Below are 18,665 nucleotides of genomic sequence, written 5' to 3'. Positions count from 1 at the left end.
CCTAATTTCAGGATGGGCTTTTTCCACACCCTTTTTGAGTAAAAAAGAAAGGCAATTTGTTCCTCTCTCCTGAGAGCAAGCAGAGATAGGACATTTGGTGGTTCAGCTATTTGCTTTCTGAGATAAACATAAAAGGCAATTGAACAGAGATTGGAATCTGCCCCTGAATGGTGTCTGCATTTTGTGTGTACTTTCAGTTGCCTCATTTGGCGCCTGAATAAAACACGTGGTGACCTGGTGCACAATAGTCTTCACCAGCTCCAAAACCCGTGGCTCCCACGTTTCATTTCCATGGACCTCTTTATTGTCCTCTCCTCCCAGGTGCCATATTTTGAACTTGATATTGTCTATTCAACCAGCTGCAGATCTGAGAAGTCATTGATTTCCTCATTTCATTATTAATCAGAAACTGCCATCGTAAGAAAGCCAACACAAACACATTGAGTTGCTAGAATTTTAGCTAAAGGAAAGAAAATATATTTTAGTTCTCCTTTGTGATCTGATTCCAGGTAGCTGGAGTCTGGAGCCCTGGTGGCACAGTGGCTGAGAGCTCGGCTGCCACCCAAAAGGTCAGCAGTTCGAATCCACCAGCTGCTCCTTGGAGATCCTATGGGGTAGCTCTACTCTGTCCTATTGGGTCACTATGAGTCAGAATCGACTTGACAGCAGTGGGTTTGTTTTTTTGGTTTTGGAGTCATAAGTAGCTCCATGACTCCAGTGAGCATCTTTGACATGTTGAAAATGTCTCGAAGAAGCCATTTCTCCCTGCATGGATCCCTAAGGGACCAGGTTCCCTAACAGGTTCGAAAGGCATTTCAAGGAGAGAAGATTTCCAGTCCAGCTCCAGTGGAATTATCTAAGTGCGAGCCCTCCAGGAGTCCTGATATCATGTTGACAAATCTTTCCCAAATACTAAGCAGGTAGAAAGACTTGGTAGTTCTAAGAATTGTCTTGGAGAGAGGATGAAGCGTACCAGTGGGTCCTTCTCTTCCCAACACAGTGATTCTGATTCCTTCGAGCGGTCACGAGCTTCTACCCTTCACTCTGTGGTGCGTTCTGCTCCTCATTTCAGGCCCAGGGCCATCGGCCTGTTCCACTTAAGACCTCTGTAGAGACTTCAATGGTTTCAATCTGTCACAGCCACCCAAACACGTATTTTATTTTCAAGAAAATTCAGTGTGTTTTCAGGGCTTGTGAAAGGGCTTAAGGGAAAATTGATTTTATGATTCCTCTGCTCTGTTTTTGACAGTGGAGTGGGGGAGTGGCGTGGGAAAGAGTGATTATTTGGAGATCTATATAAAAATTCAGACGTCAGGACTTGGGCAAACATTGTTCTGCATGTTTTTATCAGAGGAGGTGGGAAGCTGGTGCCTTTAGTAACGTTTGAAAATAAGCGTGCTCTATAAATCCCCGCAAAGCAGACAAACCTCTGGCAGATGTCTTGGGAGCCTGATCATCTTGAGACAGCCATGGAAACAGCTTGACATTACTGAAAATGTGCAAATGAGATAATAAACGAGGATGGAAGAACCTTTTCAAAACAACCTGTTGACCTTTTTTATTTTCTTTCTGCCACACCCCCGCGTGGAACAGTGACGCGGGGAGAGAGTTCAGAGAAGACATATCACAATAGAATTAACAATTATAGGACAAAGGAGATTTTCCCCCCTTTGTCCAGCATACTTCTCTGTTGTCAAGCACCAGAGTGAAGGTGCTGTTGTAACAATAGCAGCTCTTTGAAGCGAATTATGTCTGTGGCTCGTGTACATTAAGCACTTGAATGACCTAACATTGGCAGAGAGGTTTAGTCCCTGGGAGCATGCATATATATGCTTCATTGTGTACTTTCAGGAAAGGAATCAGACCGGGGGCACTTAGGGCTTAAAGTGGGGCCAACTCAGAAACAAGACAGACAAGTTCACAGGCCATGGCCCAGGAGCTTTGGAAGGGCTGACATAAGATCGATTGGCCATCCTGGGCCATTTAGCAAACAGTTTACATAGGCAGCCTGGGTACTGGGTTTAAACTAAATGAAAACTATTGGGAGAATTCCCTATAAAGTGGACTTGATCTGTATTAGGGAACAGGCTAATTATAGGGATTGGCATATATGGAATCAAAGTGAAACACTATATGGGACTAGGGAGTGGTGGTCTTTTATACCAGGGTGGTCTGAAACCGGGGTTTAATGTATGTACAATATACAAACATTTTTGACAGACCATTAACACCTATAATCTTGTAAATATTTGCAATTTGCTAGATCATAAATATGGCTGCATAAGCAGTTCTTTCAGAACATCATTTATATACCATTAAAGGTTAATTTACAAGTTAGTACCTCATAGAAAGAAGATATGTGGACTTTATGCTAACTTTCTGTAAAGGGAGACTGGTGTCTCCACAAGCAATTTGTAGCTCTCCTGTGGGTCTGTCTGGGGTCCTATTCAAAGCACTATGTGAATTCTTTTCATCAGCTCATGTTCACAGCAAACTTAATCTTCTGTTTTGGGGGGAATAAAAAAACAGGGGAGAGAAAGATCTGAGGTCTTTAGCCTGTCCTTCCAAACATCCAACTGTTTATTTAAACAGTCTCTCTTGACACCAGTCTCATTTGTCACAGTCCCTCTGATACCTGCTCTTGTACCTTAACCTCCATCCCAAGGGGTTCTGATGGGTCTAGATTTAAGGACTCCTCTGAGGGGCCAACCAACAATGGAAGTCTGACCTCCAAAGCTGCCATTGTGTGACTTAATATTTTGTAAAGATCAAAGAGAGAAAGGGAGCGGGGGAGTGTTTTGTGTGGGACTTTTTTCTCCTCCACCTAGACAAGCCTGGACTTTCACTAAAGATGATGATAGGGACTCAGGTTCCAGTAGGAGCTGCTCACAAATTATCAGCAATGGAAAGGAGCTGGGGTGCTCTGGGAAAAGAGCATCTCCTCTGTGTGAAGGCTGGTAAATGTGGGTCAAGTAAATGATGAGAAAGCCACGGAGTGAGGTCAAGTGACCACAGCGGATTTGTGTTGTCTGTAAAGAGGGTGAACTGTGTAACTTATTCAATATGTTGGAGCCTCTTTTCCTCTGATGAAAGATTTCATCGCTATCATTGCCCTTTTCCTGAAATACAAACAGCTGGCTGCATGCCCCCTGCATGCTTGGCAGGGGCGTTTTTCATGCATTGTAAGCCTACTCTGCCTCTTAGACCTCCCCAACTTAGCAGAGTCTCAGTATTTTCCAGCAGCTCTGGTTTTCAGGAGCTCTTTAAGACACCAGAAGCAAATTTCAGGAAGTTTGCAGAGTCTACTTGCGCTCCATTCCCTGCTTTTTCTGTTGATTTGGGAAGACTTCCCAAGCATATCTGATCTTCCGTGTGCTCTCCATTCCACTCAAGCTCAACCCGGTTCTGTAGATAGCCAGACAGCTCTCTCCTATACCAGCATGCCTTTAGCATAGCATGGCAAAGAGAGCCCTGAACTAGGAGCCTAGAGATTTGGATTCTAGTCTTAGCTCTGCCACTGTCTCACCTTAGAAAAATGACAGTCTACTTGGACTTCAGTTTTCTTATTTGTAAGTGACTACATTGGGAAGTTACTTAGATGGTCTCAAAATTCCCTTCCATAACTCATATTCTGCCTTCTCTAGTTCCTTTTGTTTGGGACCCATAAAACCTATTATTACTCTCTTTCCTCTCCTTCCATAGACTTTGCTTTTTTGCAGTGAAGAGCATTACCATCCTCTGAACCTTCCCCTAGCCTTCAAGCTCTGGTTCTATCATCACATGCTTTTTAGCATTCTTTTTATGTTGTGGTTGTTGTTCGCTGCCGTGGAGTCTGCCCCCAACTCATGCTGAACCCATGCACAAAGGAATAAAACACTTCCTGGTCCTGCGCCATCCTCATGATCGCTTGCAGATACGTCCATTGTGATTCATAGGGTTTTCGTTGGCTGATATCCCCATCTAAATCATAGCTACGCTGAATAGTTTCCATTGCCTTTCTCCATTCCACATTTACCTTTCCATACTAGTTTCAGACTACCGAAAAATAAATGTTGATATAGTCTCATGGGTTTTGTGGGAATTAAAGATTCCCAGATATTCTGAGAAGAAACTCAAGATTTGAGCAAATGGTGCAATGTTTAATAAAGTCAGGGTTTTAGGCTGTGGCTAGGGATTTGGGGAGCCTGAATGGGACCATCACAGCTTGCAGGCCAATGGTAGGATTGTATATGCAAAGTAGCCAGTCAAAGGGCATAATATTTCATCATTGGGATGGGGGGCAGCTCCCCTCAAAACACGTTATAACCATTGGGGGTGTGCAGTTATTGACTTTTCTCTGAAACAGAGAGGTTTTGGTAAAGGATGAAATTTCTTTGACATTTTTCAACTGTACTTGAGTCATAAGTGAATAATGCTGTTTATCTGAATTTAGGGGTCTCTTCCATTTGGAAATACAGTAATTTTGAACTCTGGGCTCTTTATTGTTCTTTCACTTTCTGATTTGGAGCCTCAGGCTAGGCCCCATTGTACCAACACTGTCTTAGACTGTTCATCTACCCAGTGAGATTTTGACCTGCAATTGATTCTAATTCCATGGCCTCCAAGACCACCATTATTGAATCTTCATGAGTTTTTATGCTGCTTCCACCTAAGCCCTTCCCTCCTACCTTCCTCTTCTCCCCCTCTCCCACTCCGCTGCCTTTGTCCTCTACCTTCAAAATGGCCCTGTCCTACATATCTTTTGCTCAAGACTCTGTTCTCAGCTGTCTCTGGTAGCAGTTAACTAAGGTGATAACCTACTCTTTGTACACTGGGGCTTAACTGCTGAGTTAACATGTTAGTTGTACCTCCTGAAAGTCCCTAAGCCCTATCTTTCCCCATATGAATTGAGCTCACCTAAGCAATGTGTCAGGCTGTGTGTCCTTAGTTCGCTGTAGACATTCCTTCAAACAGCTGTAATTTCATATTATGTCCTTGGTTTTTGTTGAGTGTCAATAGATGAAACAGCCGTATGAAGAATGTTTCTGCATCTTTTGTAAATTTTCTGTTGAAGATCATCCATTATGTTATTCAGTGTCCCTTATGTAAGGAGCCATGTGATCAATTTTTTTCTTAGGGTTCAGTGCTAAAAAATAAGCAAAAAGTTCATTGTCTCTCCCAATGAACTATGCTGATGCTTTTAGTAGGTGTTAAGAACTACAAAACTCAAGAGTATTAGAGAGTGATTTCTTAATAATTCAGGAAAGAGACTCGTCATCAATCTCCTCTCCTTTCTGCCTTTGTTACCAAGAAGTTCAGTTCCAAGACTTTCACTCAGTTGTCATTGCTTCCTTATCTTAGGCTTCTGGACTTGTCTAGCATTCTTCTTTCTTCCTTCTGTCTCCAACACTCAGTTCTTGGTCTCTTACTCTTACATTCACACTGTTCTCACCTCTGAATCTCCAATGCTTTGTGGAATGAAGAGTTAAAATAATATGTTACTTTCCTCAAGTAGTATTGTACTTTACAGAGGTCTACTGGGGAAACGATGCCTAACCTCAAAGTCTATCAACAGATGTCTTGTGAGAGGCTCCTCCAAATAAGGTTAAAAAAAAAAAAAAAAGAATTCTTCAAACAAAGAAGTTTAGGAAATATTATATATTCCATTTGCCTCCCAGAGATTCTCAGAGAAGTAAAGAAAATAAATGTATTGGAACACACAGTCCTTTCTCATGTGGCACCCAGAGAAGCTTGTATTCTACTAAACAAACTTTAAGAACTTCTGACTTAACCCAAATAATGGATTCCAGTGGTGGATCTTTCAGGTACTTGGGCCAGCAAGTAGAGGTGATACTGGGTCAGTGAGGAGATGGAGGGTGGTCTTACCTACTTCCCACTCTCCTTCATGAGTCAGCACTTCAAACCTAAACTTCTCAGCCAGATGTTGAAGGCCCTCCATTACTGGCCTTTGCAGCTGATCCGTTCATCTCTATCAACTCACACAGCCTTCCCGCCAATCCTAACAGGCTAAGCTACTTACCAATTATATTTGGACCTTTTGAATAAAAGTGACTGAAACCCTTTTGGAGGAAAAGAATGTATTGGCTTATGTAACTAGAAGTCCAAGGGTGTTCTTATGGCATGGCTGAATCCAGGGACTTAAATTAAGTCATCATATCTGCTCCTTTCTTCTTCTCTTGGCTCCACTTCTGATCTTCTGTTGACTTCATTCTTAGTATCTTTCTGCATGTTGGGTGAGAAGGCCACTAACCACCCAAGTCTACATCCTGTAGATGGACAACCCAAAAGGAAAAACAAAGAAAGGGCCCTCTCTCCTATTATTCATATACCAAATAACATGGAGGGGCTATGGTTGGACCTGCTTGCAAGGTCACATGCCCATCCCTGGACCCAGAGCTGAAATGAGAGTGTTATGTAGATTGATTGGTCTGACCTGAGTCACAGACCCTATTTACTCAAGGAGGGGTTAATGACAGGAAAATCTACAGGTCCATCAAATGAATACTAACACATGTCTTGTTTGTTCTAGAGGCATTTTCTTTAAAAATTTCTTCCTTAAGGACACACACACAAAAAAGCGTTATTTCATTTGACTTAAATCAGTCACTTTCCATCACTTTTCTGTAACCTACAATGTTCTTGCTTACAACACTCTCACTTACAGTGCTTTCACAGTTCTTCATATACATCTTGTCTCCACAGCTAGACTGTAAGCTCCTCCAGGACAGGAACCATGGTTTCTTTTTATTTTCTATCCCTCCCTACCCTGCCTTATTCTTGACTTATTTACTTATTCTGCAAATTTTTTATTGAATATCTATTGTGTACCAGAATCTATGCTAAGCACTGGGGATTAAAAAAATTAAAAATACAATGTACTCAGACAATGATTAACAAATATCTGAACTCCATTCCTTGTGACTGTCCCACTACTATGGATGGACCTTATCCTCTCAGCCATAAGCAGTGGTAATATTTTTAGTGAGGTAGTTATATATCCTTGGTAAATCATTTCCCCCTTCTAAGCCTCGATTCTTCAAGTGTGAAATAAAGAGATTAACAGGCTGCTCTCCAAGATCTAAAACTCTATAGTTCTAAGTCATGGACAACTGTGTAGCTTGGACAGATGCTATTTTCTGTGCTCTTCCTTATTTACCTCATTCCAACTTAGGCTACATGTGGACTCTCTCAACATAGAAGATGAGAAGAGAGTGCAAAATTCATGTCTGCCCCCTCTACCACATTTCACTTCCATGTAAGTTGGATGCATCATTTCAAAGCCATCCACAACCTTTCTGGTACATTCATTGTAATCAGTCATACCATTTTTATGTGCTCTCTAATTTACACAACCCTCCCAAACAACTCTTTGAAGCAGATAAGGAAGGAATCATCCTGTCCCCATTTTACAGATGAGAAAGCTGAGTTTGAGATATAACTACTGGCTTGTCCAAGGCAGTGAGCTGGTATGAGTTCCAGGATGAAGTCAAGACACTGCCTTCTTTCAACTACACAGGGCTACAAACCAAAAGCCAAAGCAGTTGTGGTCGAGTCAGTTCCGGCTCATGGTGACACCAGATGGGTCAGAGTAGAACTGTGCTCCATAGTGTTTTCAATGGCTGGTTTTTTGGAAGTAGATCTCCCGGCCTTTCTTCTGAGACACTCCTGGGTAGACTCAAACCTCCAACCTCTGGGTTAGCAGCTGAGCACGTTAAGTTCTTGCACTGCCCAGGGAGTCCACACAAGGCTGCTGCACAGCCTAAAAGATAGATTCAGTTTATGCCATTAAAAGCCTGAACCCCATGAGAACAAAGTCGGTGAACTTCTTAGGATGTTTAAGTCAAAATGGCTTTGGTGAAGCATAGTTTTTACCCACAACATAACAAGGTCTTTGGCAAAGAAACAAGGAATACCAGGAACACAGTGTCTGAAAGGAAAATGTAGCAGAATGCCACGTATATCAAGCCGCTCTCACAGTCTGGGGATGAAAGAAATTAGGGCAGGGGAAAATCTCACCATGTCTGAGGCCCTCCATTCTGTGAAGTTCTCATTCAGGTCCTTTCAAAACCCAGCCATGCTTTTCCTCATTCCCCTAAGCCCTGCCTTTCATTTTTTAAACCCAAGTGCCTGCAAAGAGAAATCCAATCCACATGTTTCTGATTCATTTACACTTAACTCATCAAGCTGTGTTTTGGAGGAGCTATCTGGTGTCCAAAAAGCTTTTGGAGTCTTTTCTTTTTTTCCTCTTAATAAGGCATTGAAAGTCTTTTTACTGGCATGTTCGTGCTTGAGTTGACTCATGTAAACAAAGGACACCCAAAGAAGCTAGTGGAGATGCTCAGAGACCAAGAGGGCCACCTCTGGTTAACAGGGTCTTTTGAGTTCCACGGTCATGGAGCAAAACAAAGGGAGCCTGAAGAAGTTGAAGATGGGGCAGCTTGCCCAGAGCCGGGCCCATGCGGCCTACCACAGGGACCAGTGAGAAGCAGACAGGGCCAGAGACTTGAGGTTAAGGGTTTTCCCCATCCCTGCCCAGCCGTGTTTACAAGCAGCGTAGAAAAGCTACAGAATTGCTGGCTTGGAAGGAGACAGTCACCCCAGGGAAAGAGAGCCCTGGTCATAAGGCAAGTAGCCTTAGCTACCCTCATCCTTCACCTGGACCACTGCAACAGCCTACTGATACCTCTTCTTGCACTCTTGACCCCCCAAAACCTAGAGTATACTCTGGTAGAAGCCAGAGTAATCATTTACAACATTAATCAGATCATGTCCTCCCTGCATAGAAACTTCCAGTGACTTTCTAGACTGCCTTGAATAAAATCCAGAATCCTTGCCATGGCCAAAGGATTCAGCTTGACCCAGCCTCCCCTGCCCCTCCAACCTCATCCTCTACTGCCCGTTGTCATCCACTACTGCAGTCCAAGAGCTTCCATCCTCCGGCCTGAACACGTCAAGCTCATTTCAACCTCAGGGTCTTCTCATTTGCTGTTCTCTTAGCCTGGGATGTTCTTCCTTCAGATAGTCATACACACAGTTGGCTCCATCACATTATTCATTTCTTCGTTCAGATACATCTTTTGTTATCACTCCAGCTAAAGCAGCACCTCCACCCTAACTTGTGAGAGGCTCCTCCAAACAAAGGAAAATTAAACAAAGATTACTGGCTCTTTAATTTTCCTTAGTACGTACTCTGCTTGCAATTATCTTAATTATATCTTTGTTTATATGATTATTTCTGCTGATTCCCATCAGAGTATAAGCTCAAGAGATCAAGAGCCGTTCTGCCTAAAATAGAACCTAGAACACAGGGTAACCATTAACCACTTCCCATGGAGTCAACTCTTATTCATGGAGACCCCATGTGTGTCAGAGGAGAACTGTGCTTCATGGGGTTTTCAATGGCTTATTTCTCAGAAGATCAACAGGCCTTTCTTCCAAGGGACCTGTGGGTGAACTTGAACCTCCAACCTTTTGGTTAGTAGGTGAGTGTATTAATCATTTGCACTACCTAGGGACTCCCAGAACACAGTGTAGTAGCTCAGTAAATATTTGTTGAGTGGACAAGTGAATGAATAAAAGCCATTGACAATGATTTTTAACCCCAGAGTAGCATGAAACCTCAAGAGCCAAGGGAGATGCCTGGAGCAAGCTGACCTGGTGAAAGCCCTGCCTCTGCCCTGGATAAGGTAGCATCAGTCAGTTGCTCTCAAGAATCTGACCCTTGGGGCAGTTGCTATTATGGAGACTAGGAAGGGCTGGGGAGCCTAAAACAGACCACTGTAGTAGCAGCTTCTGGCCCAAACTTTTGGAGAGTGTTGGAATGCTAGATGCTACAGAGGCAAGTTGGGACCTGACACCTGCAAACGTACCAGAGAGGCTTAGGGAGAGGCAGCCAGAGCCAGGTAAACTGAGGCTCACATTCCAGCTCTGATATTTACTGTGTGCCTTCGGATAAATCATTTACCCTCCTGAAGCCCACTTCCCCATGTAAAATGGGGATAATAGTATCTAATCTACAGAGTGTTACATAGAATGTATAAAGTACCAAACACAGGATTCAATATAAAATGAGTGTTCAGTTGCTATTGGAGGAGTTCCTGGGTGGTGCAAACGATTACCGTGCTTGGCTGCTAACCAAAGGTTGGGAGTTCAAGCCTACCCAGAGGTTTTTCAGAAGAAAAGCCTGATAATCTACTTCTGAAAAATCAGCCATTGAAATCAGCCACAGTTCTACTCTGACACACGTGGAGTTGCCGTGAGTGGGAATTGACTCAAATGGCAACTAGTTTAATTTTATTCTTATCAGGGAGAATAGACTTGTAAAGATTCTGAGGATGAACCAGAGAAATACAGTTTTGTTACGATATTAGGATAGGGCCTTCTCCAGACTGGTGTGATCTGGGGAATTCCTCAGCCTACCAACCTAACACTTACATTGTTAACTGGAGACTGATGGGGGAGGATGCAAGCAGTTAATGGAACACCATGTATGAGGGATATTTGGAGGGGCACAAATCCACACTTATCCTGCCTGTCAGGGAAAAGGTTCTTTGGTGTGTTTCCTTTAAATCCCTGCCCAGGAAAACTGATACATGATGCTTGAATTGGGCCTCTGGCTCAATAGTCCAAATATGTATATTTTTCCAGAGATAGCTGTTGACGCATCTTAACAACCCAAGTGTTACAGATTGAATTATGTCCCCCTAAAACATGTGTTGTAAATCCTAATGCGGAGCCCTGGTGGCATAATGGTTAAGAGCTCGGCTGCTAACCAAAAAGCAGTTCGAATCCACCAGCTGCTCCTTGGAAACCCTATGGGGCAGTTCTACTCTGTCATATAGAGTTCCTATGAGTCAGAATCGACTTGATGGCAATGAGTTGTTTTCGTTTGTTTGTTTTGTTTTATGCCTGTGGTTATAATCCCACTTGGGGATGGGTTATCTTTGTTATGTTAATGAGAAGGGTTAGTGTAAAGTGTATCTTGAGTCAGTCTCTTTTGCGATAGAAAAGAGATTAAACAAGCAAGCAGACCAGAAATGGGGAAAGACAGATGCCAAGCATATGAAGATGCCCAGGAGCAACAGCTCAGAAGAGACAAGGACCTTCCTCCAGAGCCGACAAAAAGAGAAGGCAGAAAGCCTTCCTGTAGAGCCGGTGCCCTGAATTTGGACTTCTAGCCTCCTAAACTGTGAGAAAATAAATTTCTGTTTGTTAAAGCCACCCACTTGTGGTATTTCTGTTATAGCAGCACTAGATAACTAAGACACCAAGCTATCATTTTGACACAAACAACAAATTTTAACTTCTACAGGATGCTTGAACATGTCTGGCAGTCTAACCCTCTCTAATATTTTGATGTTTTCCCCAATTTTTCCATCTACATATGATACAGGTAACCCTGGTGGTGCAATGGTTAAACAATTGGCTGCTAACCAAAAGGTTGGCAGTTCAAACCTACCATTGGCTCTGCAGGAGAAAAGACCTGAGATTGCTGTGAGTCGGAACCGACTCAATGGCACCTACCAACAACAACAACAGCAAGATGCATAAAATTATTTTACATGGCTGAATTCATAGCATGTGTACATTTTAGTATCCCTTTTCCTTCAACATTATACCATATTTATTTTCCTTGCTACAAACAGCTCTTTGTAAATATCTTTTTTTAATGGATATACAGTATTCAGTTCTATGACTGACTATAATATTCTTAGCCATTTCCCTGTCGTTCAACAATTAGGTGTTTTCTTCCAATTTTTCACTACTGTAAGTAATGTTGTGATATGTAAATCTTTGTCTGCATTTTATGTAGTTTTCTTAAGAGAGAGTACCAGAAGTGAATTTGTGGATCAAAACCTGAAGATATTTTCAAGGATTTTGATAGTACTTTCAAATTGATTTCAAGAATACAATTATGGAGTCTAACCAGTTAGGTAATCTCATTTTTATTTATATATATGATTACTAGTGAGGCTAATTTTTTATGTTTATTAGCTCTACCCCTGGATTTTTGAAAAAGCATGTTACTAAATCCTAAAGGAAATAAAAGAAAAAGCTGAAAGTATAAAAATGCTTAAGTTCCCAAACTATAGGCTTAGACTCTGAGAAAAATAAAAATAGCTAACATTATTCATTTAATGTGCGTCAAACTGTGGTTTATGTACAAAACTATGTTTAATCCTCACAATAGCTATGTATTGCAGTTAGGACATTTTCAGTTGAAGACCCCAAGCAACTGACTGATTTAACTGAAAAGGTCTGGGGTAACTTTGGCTTCAGGTACAGCTTGATTCAGGGCCTCAAATGGTACTCAGTTTCTCTCTATACCTTGTCTGTGACTTCTTCTGTGTTTGCTTCATTCTCAGACTCGGCTTATTTTCCAAGAGTCTGAGCCAGAGCCTCATTGCATCTCATTGACTCTCACTGAGTCATGTTTCTATGACCAGGGAACACAACTCTCTTACTGGCTAGATCTGAGTCACTTCAAATGGCACCCAATGCACACAAGCTGAGAATAGGGTCAAGGGCAGAACCCCAAAGGAAATTTGAGATCCTGTGGCCAGAAGAAGACTCAAGAGATAAACCAAAAAAAAAAAAGGTGTTGCTGTCAATTCTGACTCATAGCGACCCTGTAGGATAGAGTAGAACTGCCCCATAGGGCTTACGGGGCTGTAATCTTTATGGGAGCAGATTGCCACATCTTTCTCCCATGGAGCAGCTGGTGAATTCGAACCACTGACCTTTCAGTTCGCAGCTGAGCGCTTAACCACTGTGCCACCAAGGCTCCACTCAGTAGATACTGAGGCACAAAAGGACCGCCACAATTTTACAGATAAGGAAACATTGGTTCACAGAGGTTATTTGACTTCTCCAGGTTCACACAGCTAGTAAGTGGCAGAGAGCAGATCCAAATGCTGCCTCCTCTCTGTTTGACCCTAGCAGAAGCACTTAACAATAATGATAGTAATAATAATAACAGTAATAGCAGCTCTCACATATTGAGGGCCTACCATGTGCCAGGCATTGTTCTGAGTGCAATATGTACGTTTTACCAGGTAATCCTCACAGTAACCCTGCAAGGTAAGTATTCATATCCCCATTTTACAGAAGATGGCATTAAAGTTCAAAGAATTGTGTCTAAAATCTTATGAGTAGTAAATAATAAGATCAGAATCAAACCCAAACTGGCTAGCTTCAGGGCCTACACTGCTTTAGAATTGAGTTTACAACCCTTCAGATTTTGGGTTTAAAAAAAAATCTAGTTCACTGCCATAGAATAGTATTTTTAGCCCAAATGGCTCATCCAAGGGAGTGACAGAGTGATTTGATCAAAGCCCTAAAAGCTAACGGTGCAGGCAGATTTTTACAGAAGAGACTGTTGAATCGTATGATCTATAGTGTTCCTGATAACATAAGACAGTCGTGTCCCTGTCAGTGACGTCCCCATAGGTGACCTTTTCAATATGACTGTAGGAACAAGAGGAACAGCCGATATCCACTCTGCGTATCGGCATTTCTGATAAGGGTGATTTGAAAAACCCTTGCTCATAGAAAGCCAACATTCATCAGCAAATATAAAAAAAAAAATACACGAGCTCTTTATTGTCAATTAATAACTTTTTTAAAGCAATTCCTAATAAAAGCCACTTTCAGTTCTCATCCACAATACCAAAATGATCAAAGCCACTGTATCTAACATTGAAGTCTTATCTAAATGCTTCTTTGCCAACTTCTCTGGCATTCTCAAGGAGGCTTGGTAGTGCAACGGTTATGCGCTCAGCTGCTAACTGAAAGGTCAGCAGTTCGAACCCACTAGCGGCTCTGTGGGAAAAAAGACCTGGTGATCTGTTCCCATAAAGATTACAGCCTAGGAAACCTTCTACCCTGTCACATGGGGCCCCTATGGGTCAGAATTGACTCGATGGCACATAACAACAGCAGCTGGCATTCTCAAAGGTAACTGCAGGAGATTAGAAATCAGGTTCTGGCAAGATGGCTCCCAAAGACTCGGTCTTCCTCTGCAGCCACCGCCCCCTTCCTCAGTCATCTCCTTGGATCTAAATTTTTCCTGATCCCCAAATTAGGTATTAAGTACATGTTTATTCCCTCATGATTTTCTCCTCTAATGTAGGAGATAAAAATAACAGAAAGATATGTCTGTCTGGAGTCTCATTGTATCCTCTACACTCCCAAAAGTAAACTTACAGACTGTCCTTGATCTCATGCACCCTCCTTCTTCATTTGACCCTGTCCAAACAGGACACCTTGAGGGTGGACCCCACATACACCTTCAGTTCAGAAAAAGTACGATTGCTTTAGGAATACTCAGGCTGATTCTGAATATGCTTCTGGCACACCATCAGTATTTTTTTTTAATCAGTTGTATTTCAAAAGTAATAGAATGGATCCTTTATCGGGAGCAATTTTGAGAACTGAAAGCCAATAGCTTGAAAGACCACTGATGCCTTACACCAAAACACAAAAACAGTCATAAACAAATTACAAAAGCCCAAACATCCAAACTGAGTAGATACATTGGGACAGTTTTCTTTTGTCTAGAATTGTGTTGAAGTGAGACAACTGTGAGACCGTGACATTTATTTTTGAATGATGTTCAACATGCAGTTTAAAAGTGAAAGATGTGTATAGTATGGATTTTTTTAAAGCTTTGAAATGAACAGTGTCTGGTTCTTAAGGTAAAAGCAATGGGACTTTTGCTAGAGACTTTTTGACCTCCCTTTAGGTTTTCTTCCTTAGTGGGAAAGTTCAAGTTACCACTCTCTGAGAGCCCTCTATGTGCCAAGCACTGCACTAATGAGAGAATACCAAGTTAAGGAATATGTGGCCTCTGCCCTTAAGGAGCTTAAAAAATGTTATGCTGGAAGGAAACACCACAGATTCTAATATGCTCAATTTAAAGGAACTGAAAAGTGTATGTTTGTTTATTAACCACCATCGAGTTGACTCCAACTCATGGCAACTGTAGGTACAAGAGAACAAAATATTGCCCGGTCCTTCAGCATCCTCACGATCGCAGGCATGTTCAAGTCCATCATTGCAGCTATTGTGCCAATCCATCTCACCAAGGATTTACCTCACCCTCATTGGCCCTCTACTTCACTAAACATGATGGCTTCCTCCAGTGATTCCTCCTGTTGACATGTCCAAGGCAAACAACTCAGATAATATTCTGTTGTGACCCTTAAGGTTATCACTGGCTCATTTTCCAAAGAAGATCACTAAGCCTTTCTTCCTAGTCTTAGTCTGAAAGCTCTATGGAAACCTGTCTACCATGGGTGACCCTGCTGGTATTTGAAGTACCAGTGGCATAGTTTCTAGCATCATAGCAACACGCAAGCCACCACCACGTGATAAACTGAGAGACAGGTGGTGAAAAAATTGTATAAGATCCGTTTTCTATCTATTTCCTATAATTTCTATTTCCAAACCGAAGGAAGTTGAATTCTATAGAGAATAAATGTGCATGCTGAGCAACGATGTTATGATGTTAAAAAAAATTTTCCTTTGATGTTAAAAGCAATTTTCTTTAAAATCTAAATAGAAATTGCTAATTTTAAAATTAGTAATATTATCAGATATTCTCTGTTTTTACCCAAGAAGCCTAAGGCCTCAGGCTTCATAGTGTTTCTCCCAATAGTCTTTTTGTTTTTATAGCTTGAAAACTGACAACACAGAGACAGCAATTGACTTGGCATCCGGGGGTACAATAACACACCTGGTTCTGATGCCTGTGTTTTTTCTTCCAATCTTTCCTCTGTCTCTGTTCCTTCTCATAGTTAGAACTTTGCTGGGTAGAACACAAAGAGCTAGATAACATTCTCTGCTGGCAAGAAAGTGGCAGCGATTTCATTTTCTTTGGGACCTGTGGTGGGTTGCTGTTTTGAAGGTTTACATTAGTTTTTTTGGAACAAATATCCATATGACATTGTGTGAAAAGCGGTGGGTTTCGAATGAGTCAGTTTGTCAATTTTGCAAATTTAGGCAACTCATAATTTCTGGGCTTCAGTTTCCACACCTGTAAATTTGAGCACGAAACCAGTGGTTCCCAAAGTTTGCTGCACATTAGAATGACTGGTTGAGCTTTTAAAAATCCTGATTCCCAGGTGATACACCAGAGCAATTAAATCAGAATACCTTGGGGTTGGAGCAAGGTACCAATTTTGTTTAAACATCCCTAAGTGGTTCCAGTGTGAAACAAGGTTAAGAAACCACTGCAGAAAACTACAATTTATCCAAGGTCTTTTCCAGCTCTAATGTTCTCAATTTCATGGCTCGCTGAACTTCAGTTTGCCCATCTCTATTATGAGGCACAGGCTATTAAAAACTTACCTATAGCTTCAATGCAATCCAAGTCAAAATCCCAGTATGCTTTTTTTTTTTTAATTCAAGTCATGAGCTGATTCTAAAAATTATATAGAAATGCAAAAGATCTGGAATAGCCAAAATAACCTTGCAAAAAAAAAAAAAAAGTTGGAGGCCTCAAGATTATCAAAGCTATAGTACACCTACTCCTCACTTATTGACTATCTCGTTATCCGACATTTCACATTTATGGTAATTGTAAAAAATCTTCTGTCTGCCTGCTTTGTGCATTAATGACAAATGTCAGGCAATAATGACAAATGTCAGGCAATAATGAATACCAAGATGCGAGGTAAGTGTAATGCTGGCTGGGATGGTTAAGATTATGTGTCAACTTGGCTGGGCCGTGATTCTCGGTGGTTTGGTAGTTATGTAATGGTGTAAATTGGCAGTTATGTAATGATGTAATCATCCTCCATTTTGTGATCCAATGTGCTCATCTTCCATTTTGCATAACAATCTGGTTTTTGGAACCTAATCATGTCGGTTAGTGAGGTGTGGATGTATTCCAGAAAGGAGCCCTGGTGGTACAGTGGTTAAGCACTCAGCTGCTAACTGAAAGGTTGGAAGTTTGAACCCACCAGTCGTGGGAGAAGGATGTGGCAGTGTGCTCCGGTAAAGATTACAGCCTTAAACACCCTATAGGACAGTTCTACTCTGTCCTGGAGGGTTGCTATGACTCGGAATCAGCTCAGCAACAGTGGGTTGGGACAGTATTCCAGACATGTGGTATCAGTATAAGGACAGACAAATAGATCAGTGGAGGAGAATAGATAATGCAACGTTTGACCACCACTTACACAGTAAATTAATTTTCAACAAAAGTGCCAAAGCCATTCATTCAGGAAAAGAAAAACCTTTTCATTAATGGTACTAGAACAATTAGAGAATAATTTTGAAAAAAAATTAATCTCAATCTATACCTCACATCATATACAAAAATTAATGTGATGTGGATCACAGACCTAAATGTACAAGCTAAAACTATAAAGGTTCTAGAAGAAAATAGAAGATAAAATGTTTCCAAAGATTTTGTAAACAAGACACCAAAAGTACTAACCATAAAAGAAAGAAAATGACAAACTGGATTTCATCCAAAGTAAAAATTCCAAAGATTTTCCTTTAAAAACTATGAACAGGCAGGCCAAAGACTGGGAAAAAATATTCACAAGACATAGGGCTTGTATTCAGAATATATAAATAACTTCTAAAATTTAATTACAGACAACCCAATTTAAAAATGAGCAAATGATTTGAGTAGACACCTCACAAAATATATAAAAATAGCCAATAAGCACATAAAGTAGGTGCTCAAACTCATTCAGCATCAAGGAAATGCAGTGAATCACAATGAAATACCCCTCATATACATTAGAATGGCTAAAATTAAAAAGACTTACAACACTAAATGTTGGCAAGGATATAGAGCAACTGGAATTCACATGAATTTTGGGAGTGTAAAATGGCATAATGACATTAGAAAACTGTTTGGCAATTAGTTATAAAGTTAAACATATACCTACCCTATGACCTAGCAATGTCACTCCTGTTTACTTTAGAGAAATGAAAACACATGTCCACACAAAGACATGTACAAGAATGTTCATAGGGGCCTTATTCATAACAGCCCAAAACTGGAAGTAATCCAAATGTACATCAGCAGGTACATGGATAAACAAATTGTGGTATATTCATAGTAAGCAATAAAAAGGAATAAACTAATACAATCAACAGCATGGATGAATTTCAAAAACATGTTGAGTGAAAGAAAGCAGACACAAGAAAAGCATACAGTATGAGTCCATTTATGTAATGATAGACATCAGAACAGTGGTTGCTTCTATGTGTGTGCGGATTGTGCAATAGACTGGAACTTTCTGGGATGCTGGCAGTATTCTGTCTTGATCAGGGTTTGGAATATATGGGTGTCTGCCTTTGCCAAAACATTTGTTAAAACTCATCAGACTATATACTTAAGATTTTTTTGTAAATTATACAGTGAAAACTGTGAGAGCTGGAACTCAATGGGACTGCCTTGTTTTTCCGGGTCTCGCGAGTTTTCCACCTTTGACCGGGTGCAGTCTTACCACTTTTCTAGTGCCCATTTTAGTGGAAAATATTTGAAGTTTTCCTTCTCTGACAGGTTTCTGCCTTACACAGGTTCCAACTTTTGCAGGTTTTACTGTATCTCAAAGACAAAATTAAAAAAAATTTTTTTAACTACAGAGTAATATACAAGAATTAGGAAGTATTTTACTTCTTAAAGTTGTCGTTGATTGAAT

Source organism: Trichechus manatus, unplaced genomic scaffold (assembly GCF_000243295.1).
Source record: "Trichechus manatus latirostris isolate Lorelei unplaced genomic scaffold, TriManLat1.0 scaffold00054, whole genome shotgun sequence".
Taxonomy (NCBI): domain Eukaryota; kingdom Metazoa; phylum Chordata; class Mammalia; order Sirenia; family Trichechidae; genus Trichechus; species Trichechus manatus.
This window is presented reverse-complemented; position numbering follows the sequence as displayed.